The following is a 9656-nucleotide window of genomic DNA, read 5'->3' on the forward strand; positions in this document are numbered from 1 at the left end:
CTCCGTGCCCAAGTCCAACCAGATATAGTGTGTCCTTAAGAAGAATGTGCAAAACTAGATAATGATACTTTCCTCCTCTCAAACCCAAGAAACCTCCACAGGTTTCCAAGGTCTCCCAAAAATCATAACAAGGCCAAACAATCACAACCAACCCCCACAATCTTAAGCAAGACTCCCACTCCCCCCTTTTCTTCCTTCCCCCTTCCCTTTTTATACCCTCTTTCCTCAACCACCTCTCATTAATGTCATTAACTCTCACCCATCCTTGGTTGACTTCTCTTCTAAGCTAGGAGTACATTTGGAATTGTGACATGAATATAAAATTGAGAATTTAATGGGAAAGGATCATGTCTTCTCCCAAGTAAATCTGAAAAGTACATTTTGGAATGTGAAGTGTAATTACATGGAGAGGACCATGTCTTCTCCTTAGTAAATGTGAGGGTACATTCGAGAATGTGAAATGAATAAATATATATTGTTGATAAGATGGAGAGGACTATGTATTCTCCCAAGTAAATGTGAGGGTACATTGGGGAATGTGAAATGAATAAATATATATTGATGATAAGATGGAGAGGACTATGTCTTCTCCCAAGTAAATGTGAGGGTACATTGGGGTATGTGAAATGAATAAATATATTTTGAATTAATGGAAGGAGACCATATCCTACATAATATTCAAATTGAGAAGGTAAGTGGGAAATTTGAATAATGGAAATCATAAATTTATTTTATGACCAATATTTCTCAATATTTTCAGATAATGTAAATATTAACACAATTTGTAGGATAAGATTTAAGTGGGGCATTACATACACCCCTCCTTCAGAAAACTTCGTCCCGAAGTTAGAATGAAAAGATACAAGGAGTTTGAAAGCATAGCAAACCAGAGAGAGTTATAGCATTAAAATTTGATAAGTCAGACAATGACATTACTTCCCATCAAGAGTCTCCAACTGATCTATTTCCTCCTATCCATCTTGACCTACTTCCGTTCCCACCCTATCCATCCTCTGCTGCTCTATCAGTGGCAACGGCCATACTAACCACTGATAAAACCGACATGGTGGAAGCGTCGAATACCTCGACCGAACTTTCCCCAGCAGGCATCTGGCAATCGTCATCACACGTCTAGGGGGAGCGTTCAGCTGTCCTCCCCACGATTCCAGGTTTCGGAGGATACACGGTGGGAAACACCTCCACCCCTCCTTCAGAGCACGGACCACACTACAGAGCTAGTTGGACTTGTCATCGAATAATCCAGTCAGGTCATCTTGCCACCTGTCATTTGCATTTTACTCATGTCATAAGAGTGCATATCAAGTAGATACCAAATGTAATAGAACAATGTACATCGTACCTTTCCTCATTGGTCGTCTCAACCTTCCCCAATGGAATAGTAGATCTTGGTCATCATACGGTTCTTTCCAACTTGTAGTTTAGTTCTCATCCATGCATATATACAACCACAAAATAGATATAGATACATGATATTAAACATCATGTTTATTAAGCCCAGTGTCCACATGTCAATTTTTGTTGTTCATACTGGAAATAAATCTTACATCAAATAAATCATAATTCCACTAAGTCATTGATTAGATAAATCATATCTATATAAGCCTATACGATGCAACAATAACTCTGACAAGTTATGCACTAGATAAATTGTAACCAAGTAAGTCACACATTTGGTCATACATCCAACATTTCCATCATCAATACCAAATCCATCAATTGATTTTCACGTGTCCAACCAAATGTGTATAATGTTCATAAATAACAACATGGAAGAACCTTAACATAGGTGGCTATCTACGTTAAAAAGGGGCATCATAAATGCTCATGTGACATCCTTGTGGAACCCTTCAATAACAATTAGAGTTGAAATAGATTCAACTGTCCATCCTGGAAAATAGCATTTGAACCCATATATGCTATAAGGTGGTACCAAAACCAAAATAATAGCAAGCAACAAATTAGTGCACTATCAATTCCACTAGGAGGTGCTAGTATAAGTTTTATGCATATAATTCCTTTAAAACCTTAGTGAATGTAAAAGTCCAAGTTGATGGTTTTTTTTTTTCATCTTCCAACCCATTTAGTTAATCTTGAAAATAAAAGACTCCAAACTTCAGACACTGTTTCCAACATGATTTTCATACTTTATTTCTTTTGTAAATTGAGAGGAATGTCCTCTAAATGTCAAAAGGTTCATATTTATTATATATTTAATCATTGTTTACTAGTACTAAAACAATCTCATGATATATATTGCAGCTCACAATATGACCAGACAAATGAGAAATAATTAAATGAACGGAATAATTGCCTTTGCCCTGTTGCTATTAGTATTTCCCCTCTAAATGGCACCGCATTTCTAAAAATGCCTACTACTTTCATAAGTGGCCAGTGACCACAAAAGTTGCGAAGAAAGTTGAGGGTCCTTTTATCCAAAACTAGAGACACATTATTTTTCACGACATTTTTATTCAACACTAGAATAAGGGTAAAAGTGTATCCTAATATTTTCACTAGTCTTTTATTGACTAAATAAGCTTCCATTCTAAAACCCCAAATTCTCTACGAATTGAGACCATCTTTGTCAGGCCTCCATCTGTTATGCACCATGCAATAATTGTTGGCGTCCTCTTTTCCTCAACCTTAGATTACATCATGTCAGCCCATTTTTCTTTGGGTTGTTTGCTTGCTGGTTTTATTGTTTTTCTCTGTTACCTGTACCTATTCATTATTAACTAATTTCTTGATTACTTTCTAGATTTCTTCGTCTTAGTAAACAACAACATGACAAAGCATACTTAGTTACAAGACTAGGCTTAATATGTATGGATTAGAAGCAACCATTACATTGAATCTCACCATGCTAGATTGATGCATTCTAGTGAAAATCGATTTTTGGAGAAGTTCAATTCAATTAAGAACACTTTAACCAATTAACCATGCCTAAAAAAAAACTATCAAAGGGTAAGGATAGTACTGGATCACTTAGGGAAAACTCTTGGCATGTTTTGGGCTTCGTAGTAACTCAAACCACTCTATACTATATCCCTATGTTTAAAGTAGAGGGTATTTAAATGACACATGCTAGTCAACAGAAGTCATGAGCATTACAACCATAAACTAAATTTCTATAATTAGGTCTTCGTTGTGACATCCTCACTATATTGCAGATCTGGTGTCTCCATTTATAGGTTCCAAGAAGCTTAACAACCTCATCTGCTTATTTCTATAATCATTTATCTACAGAAAGCATGCAATGTTTAAAATTTGTACAAAGATAAAGCTTATAATGGCCTTGGTGGGCTTAATGGTTAAGAACATGTATTTCCTTGTAAGAGGTCATAGATTCAAATCTAGAGGGAAGTAGAAAAGGTAAACCTCCACAGACTTTAGTAGTCAAATCACTGCAGGGAGGCGGATCCCTTGTCCCATAAACAAGGGGTCTCATAAACCAATTTCGTGTCTGTCTTGGCCATGACCTATTATTATTATTATTATCATAATTCAAAGGGAGACTCTAGCTCTATTTGTAAAATGTATTTGACGCATGCATAACATCAACATAGAACCAACTTGTAGTAGAAGTATGTTGAAGATCTGTTTTAATATAAAGCCTCTTTCTCACTTTTGAAGCCATGAAGGTACGAGGGAAACAATCTTCAAATGTAATGACGCTGGGATAATCACAAAGGACTCCTAGCTTCTTTGGAGATGACCTTAAGCACGTTGGGTCAAAAAGTCATGCTATATATGGAAACCTTTAAATGTAAAGAAGCTAGAAAAACTACGAAATACTCCCTAACTTCTTTGAAGATCGGCCTTAGACGATTGGGTCAATATAACATACCATATACAGGAGACTTCTCAGATCCGAAGATGTGTCCAAGCCTAGGTGATATCCCTTAACTGTAGTCGTCTTAGTCTAGCCAACAAAAGACCAAATTATTTTCATGACAGGAAGACAGTTATTCACTTGAAGATGGTTGTTTGGAGAACAACTTGAAGATAAATATAATCTTGTAAGGGTATTGTCACCGTGCAAGAACTGTCAAATGATGAGATTAATTAACTAGAAGACAACTGCTCCCATGGTGATGGAGGTTTGAGCTAGAATTTGTCAAAAACAATCAATAAAAATCAATAATATTCAAAATTGCAAGAATGCGAGCTAGCTCCTATAGATAACAACACTTAACAGAGTCCAATAGAAATTTAACTACTTTTAGCTCCAGTTTCCTTAGACCTAGAAAATCATAACTAGCTACTAGATTCTTAAGTGATAATATATGACTGGAAATGCTAGAAAGTCTTCTTCCCTAAACATCAAATCCAAGTTGTTTAATGGCTGCAAACCCCTGAACCCTTCCTAATATACCAACTCTGCCAGCTGCCCATTGACTTCCTTTTTTAATCTTAAAAATTTATTTCAGGACTGAATTTATTCTTATCTAAAGATGTTTGAGAGGTCTTTTGTTTTTCAAATCATTTTTTTTTTTTTTTTTAAGAGGGAATGCCCATGTCTTCTCTAGGATTCCATTAGTGCCTTCTAATGTTTGACTACTAATAATCGTGGTTCTTTATTAGTGGAATCTTCAACTTTACTAGATAAAACATTTACTGATGATAGTCATCTGAGCTTGAAACATAGGTTTCTGGATAGACCTAAGTCAGTGACAATCATTAATAGGGTTAAACCCTTTAGATATCCATGGCTCCAACATTCTCCAAATTTATCTACATATCCTATCTTTTCTAGAGGATTTGCAGGTTTTCATGGAAATACATCCTCTGTGTTATCAGTGCTTCAGTATATTAGACGTGATCAAGAATATTCAAAATTGTTATCCCTTGAACCATGTGACATTAAAGATCCGGATGAAACTAGATCCTCTCCATTGACCCAATCATGATGAAGAACATCTAATGATTTGATTGAAATTGTACAAGATTTCTCTTCCACATATGAAGAAAAATCTGTTTGCGTCAACTTCCAATGTCACTCTTTCAAAGCAATCATGCATGGCTACACATTCAACTCAAGTGCATGGCTACACATTCAACTCAAGTAAAAGGCATTATGTCTGACTTCTTGTCAACATAGTTGTGAGACCTTGGGTATTCCATCAAAGAACCCTAAGAAGAGATACTAAAGAGGTGATCGCTATAATTCCACCATCAAGTTTCACTTGTTTTGTAAGTGGAATTGTTATGCCCATAGAAAGAGTGGTCATCATCTATTGCTACCCTTGCTTTCCAATCAAGTACCAAATCAAGGATTTCTTTATCAATGTAATTTGTAATGTTTGTAACGTCTTAATCAACAAGGTCAAGTTCAGCAACAATTTTGCAAGCAAAACTCATGGTTGTATCCTCTTCCACATAAAAAAAGAAATATATATATATATATATATACGCATATGCTAGTTGATAGAAGTAGAAAAGATAAATAGTCTTAAAATGCAATGTGCTAGTCGGGTTAGGATTTAAGATCTGCTGGCAGGTCCATGGTTTACCAGTGCAATATAAAATTCATCACCTTCTGTGCCCATAATTCATATTTTAAGAACATTGTGTTATGTTCTCCCTTCTTGCCTTTGATAGTGGAATTTATGTTGTGAGACATATTATCCCATCTAAAGCATGAGAGCACATGTACAACATTTTGGTGTTTCTAATTTTCATGGGGGCAGAAATCCCATTCTTGTTATACACTTGCACAAAACATTAGATTTGGCGTGCTTTATGATGAACATTTTGAAAAGCTTCAATGTTAGGCTCTCTTAATAATGGGCCGAGTTCCCCCACATCATGAGACAGATTGAATCTATCCATTTCAATTTGCTGCGTAGTACCATGGGAAGCACAATGCAGCTCCATGGCTCAATCCATTCCTCTACCTTCACGTTCTGCAATTCCATCTGCGTCCCACACCTCGCTCCCACCAAATTCAGCCACAATGAGGCAAATGCCACTTTGGCGCAGCTTCGGGCGACCGAATTCGTACTGCCTACGGAGGAGAACACGTATAAATTTCCAAAACGAGGTCAAGAGATCGAATCCTCCCACTCTTCTCAACGGCATAACGGGACAATCCCTAAATTCGGCAACAGGAGAGAAGTTTATGTCCGTCGGAACCTCAAGGAAGCGACAGAGGACTCGTCTGAACAGGAGCTGCACAAGCATTTCTGGCCGAACGAAGAAGGCGAAGTAGATTTATTGGGCAGCCTGCCTTGGCCTCAAAGAAGGGCTGCCATTACTTCGATTCAGATGACGGAGAACTTGTCCGATACTCTCGAAAGGGTTGGTGAAAAATTGCAAACACAAGATCTAAACTTGGTTCTACGTTATTTTGGGAGAATGCAAAAATGGCAAGAAGTTTCTCAGCTTTTTGATTGGATGAAGCAACATGGCAAGGTTAGTGTTGCCTCTTATACAAGTTTTATCACATTGATGGGCAAAGGACGCCAAACCAGAATTGCATTGGAGTTGTACTACAATTTGGAAGATGAAGATATCAAGTCAAATGTCTTTGTCTGTAATTCAATGTTAAAATGTCTTATTTCCAATGGAAGGGTTGAAACTGCTTTCAAGCTGTTTGAGCAGATGAAGGAAGGGGGCCTAAATCCAGATATTGTTACATACAGTACGTTACTTGCAGGCTGTGTTAAAGCTCGACATGGGTATTCCAAAGCTTGCAAGTTGATAGAGGATTTCAAAGGGACGGGTTTGAAGTTTGATTCAGTCATGTATGGATCTCTTTTAGCTCTCTGTGCTTCACATAATCTTGATGAAGAAGCTGAGACTTATTTTCAGCAGATGAAGAACGAAGGTCTTCCTGCCAATGAATTTCACTATAGCTCACTCCTAAATGCATATGCAGCAAAAGGAAAGCATGAAAAGGCTGAGAAATTAATAGATGATATGAAGTCTGCAGGCTTAGTTCCAAACAAGGTGGTATTGAACTCGTTGCTAAAGGTATATGCCAGAAGTGGTCTTTTGAAAAAGTAAGGGAGTTGCTTGCTGAACTGGATGCTTCAGGCCAGGATTTAGATGAGATGCCATACTGCTTGATGATGGATGGGCTTGCCAAGGCAGGCAAAATACATGATGCCCAAAAGATATTTGACGAAATGAAGGCGAAGGGTATAAGATCAGATGGCTATTCATATAGTACCATGATCTCTACTTATTCTAAGATTGGAAATATTGAAGAGGTAAAAAGGTTAGAAGAGGAGTTAGAGAATATAAAAGGAAAATATGACTTAGTGGTTATGAATACATTGTTGAATGCTTATTCTAGAGGACGTGATATGGAGTATGTCATGCGAACACTCAAGAAAATGGACAAGTTTAAAATTTGTCCGGACCGACAAACATTCAGTATTCTTATTTCATATTTTTGCAAGGAGAAACTATATGATCTTGCGCAACGTACTCTCGAAGACATGCAAGTTAGAGGGCATCGACTAACTGAGGAACTCTGATTATCTGAAGATATGCTTAACTTTGGAATGGTGATCTTTTAGAATCCATCAAAGATCAAATACATGAAGCACAGGGTAAATAGTTCAGGAAATAAAGGACCTGAATCTCGTAGGCGTTCACCTTTTATGTGCATATGCAGTTCTGGTTTGTTAGAATTAAAATGATAAAGGGAAAGGAATGGACAAAACTAGTGTCGAAACCGGCTCAGACAACCACAACCAGAGTAGTAATTATTACCAACAAAGCCACAAAATTGAACCCTATTTCTAAAACAGAGATCACAACTGATGATAAATACTACGATATGAATTTTCAATTAAAAATAAACAAGGAAAGGTCAAGCCATTGTTCCCCTGCTGCAACACTTTATTATGCAGATCAGTTAAAGACAGAGTCCACTATCATGGAGCTTCTTGTTGGTTTGAATTACATCTATGTACTCTGTTCTTGGATTTTACAGCACAGCATGTTTTAAATTACTGAAGACATTGATTTTTAATATCCATCATCAACAACAGGACTGCATTCTCAAAGGCATAACTCGAAGCAATGTGTTATGTGAAGACATTGGTTTTTAATATCCACCATCAACAACAGGACTGCATTCTCAAAGGCATAACTCGAAGCAATGTGTTATGTAATCCTTGAGCTAGATGGTACCCGAGCAATTGAAACACACGTTGACTGGAAAGCATTAGTAATAACTTCTTACTAGAACTAATATTGATGAAGAGTTCATTATTGTCTTCAGATTGTTAGTGCTAGCGACTTATTCTTGTCAACTAACCTTAGCTAAAAATATAAAGGTTGGAATACATGACATTGCTAGAAATTTAAAAGATTGGAGTACCTGACTTTAATACTCCATGTAAACCAGAGGTTCTAAAGACACAGTTACATATTCAAGCTAGTGGGCTCGCTGATGGTGGAAATCAACCTGTTTCTTTGGACTAGGTTGAAATGCAGAGGATGTAGAACATGAGAGGACACTAATCAAGCCAGGAATCATATCAAATTTAAACATTAGAATGTAACTAGGAAACAAAAGAAAAAAGAATAGGCTGCCTTAAGTGTCTTTGCTCTTATGGCAGAGACACTTAAAGATCTCCTGTGTCTTTGCTGTCATGGAAGAGGCCCTTAAAGGTCCCTTACAAATTTATTTTAGGAATAATTTTAGAGAGGTTTATCGGCAAATTAAAGACGACTACTTACATCCAGAATATATTTCTCTACACCCAAGCGAGGGATCCTTCGTTACCAATGAATGCAAGAAAGTGGTAAGCAGAAATCATCTTCAAATTCAAGACAAACGGATTCATTATAAATATAAATTGAAAACCAAATCATATTGCAGAGAATTGTATTTTAATTTGAATTGCTATCGTATCAGTGCTTATAGATTATTTTTTTTTGGGGAGTCAACTGTCTTTGTTTGTTTGCAGATGAAATGCTCAAGTGCACCTCCATAGATCAATTAAAAGCCCAAGAGTAAGAGATGACCTTTACAGTGAATAACTAAATTTCTGTTGATTTGCCAGCATTCCGTCTAATTATCGTTGTTTCAGTGAATGCATCTATTCATGGACCAAATCCAAGTTAAGAATCTCGCATTCCATTTTAATGTTGTAGTGAGAAATATAATAGTGCGATGAAAATCAGATTGATCATTCTGAACTAAATAATAGTTGCTGACTAATACAAGGTTGCAGAATTCATCAGCAATCAGCTATAGAGGACCCCCAATGCAAAAAATTTAAAAATCAGTCATTTTAAAGTTAAAAGTTGAATTACAATGCTAATTCCATGAAACAAAAGGGACTGAATGCTTACCCTGAGTCCAGCCATGACTGTCCCATAAGTCTCATACAGCTCTCTCAAGTCGGGGGCTCTGCTATTTCCAATTACGAGCTTTTGATTCACATAATCTCTGATGCTATTGGGGCATGCTTCATTAAGTCCGAGACTTAATGGATATAATGTCTCATCCAAATCAAACAGAAGGCAGTCATATCGAGGCCTTTGGTCTGTCACGCGTCGATTCTCATCCAACACCATTATCGATCAGTCTGGGTGCAAGCAATAAGGAAGTAGGCAATTTTGGTCGAAAGGAACAGGGACTCTAAGAATAATATGTAAGACAAAAGGGCAAA

At 36.9% G+C, this 9656-nt stretch overlaps 2 pseudogenes; one reads left to right on the plus strand and one right to left on the minus strand.

Annotated features, from left to right (window-relative positions):
* Window positions 1–4196: 4196 nt before the first annotated feature.
* Window positions 4197–5853, minus strand: LOC149251840 (uncharacterized; annotated as a pseudogene).
* On the plus strand, window positions 5840–7505 carry LOC149251841 (uncharacterized; annotated as a pseudogene).
* The last annotated feature ends 2151 nt before the right edge of the window (window positions 7506–9656 follow it).

Source organism: Pinus tabuliformis, chromosome 7, assembly GCF_031772625.1.
Source record: "Pinus tabuliformis cultivar Carrire ecotype Pingquan chromosome 7, CPIR1, whole genome shotgun sequence".
In the NCBI taxonomy this organism is placed as follows: domain Eukaryota; kingdom Viridiplantae; phylum Streptophyta; class Pinopsida; order Pinales; family Pinaceae; genus Pinus; species Pinus tabuliformis.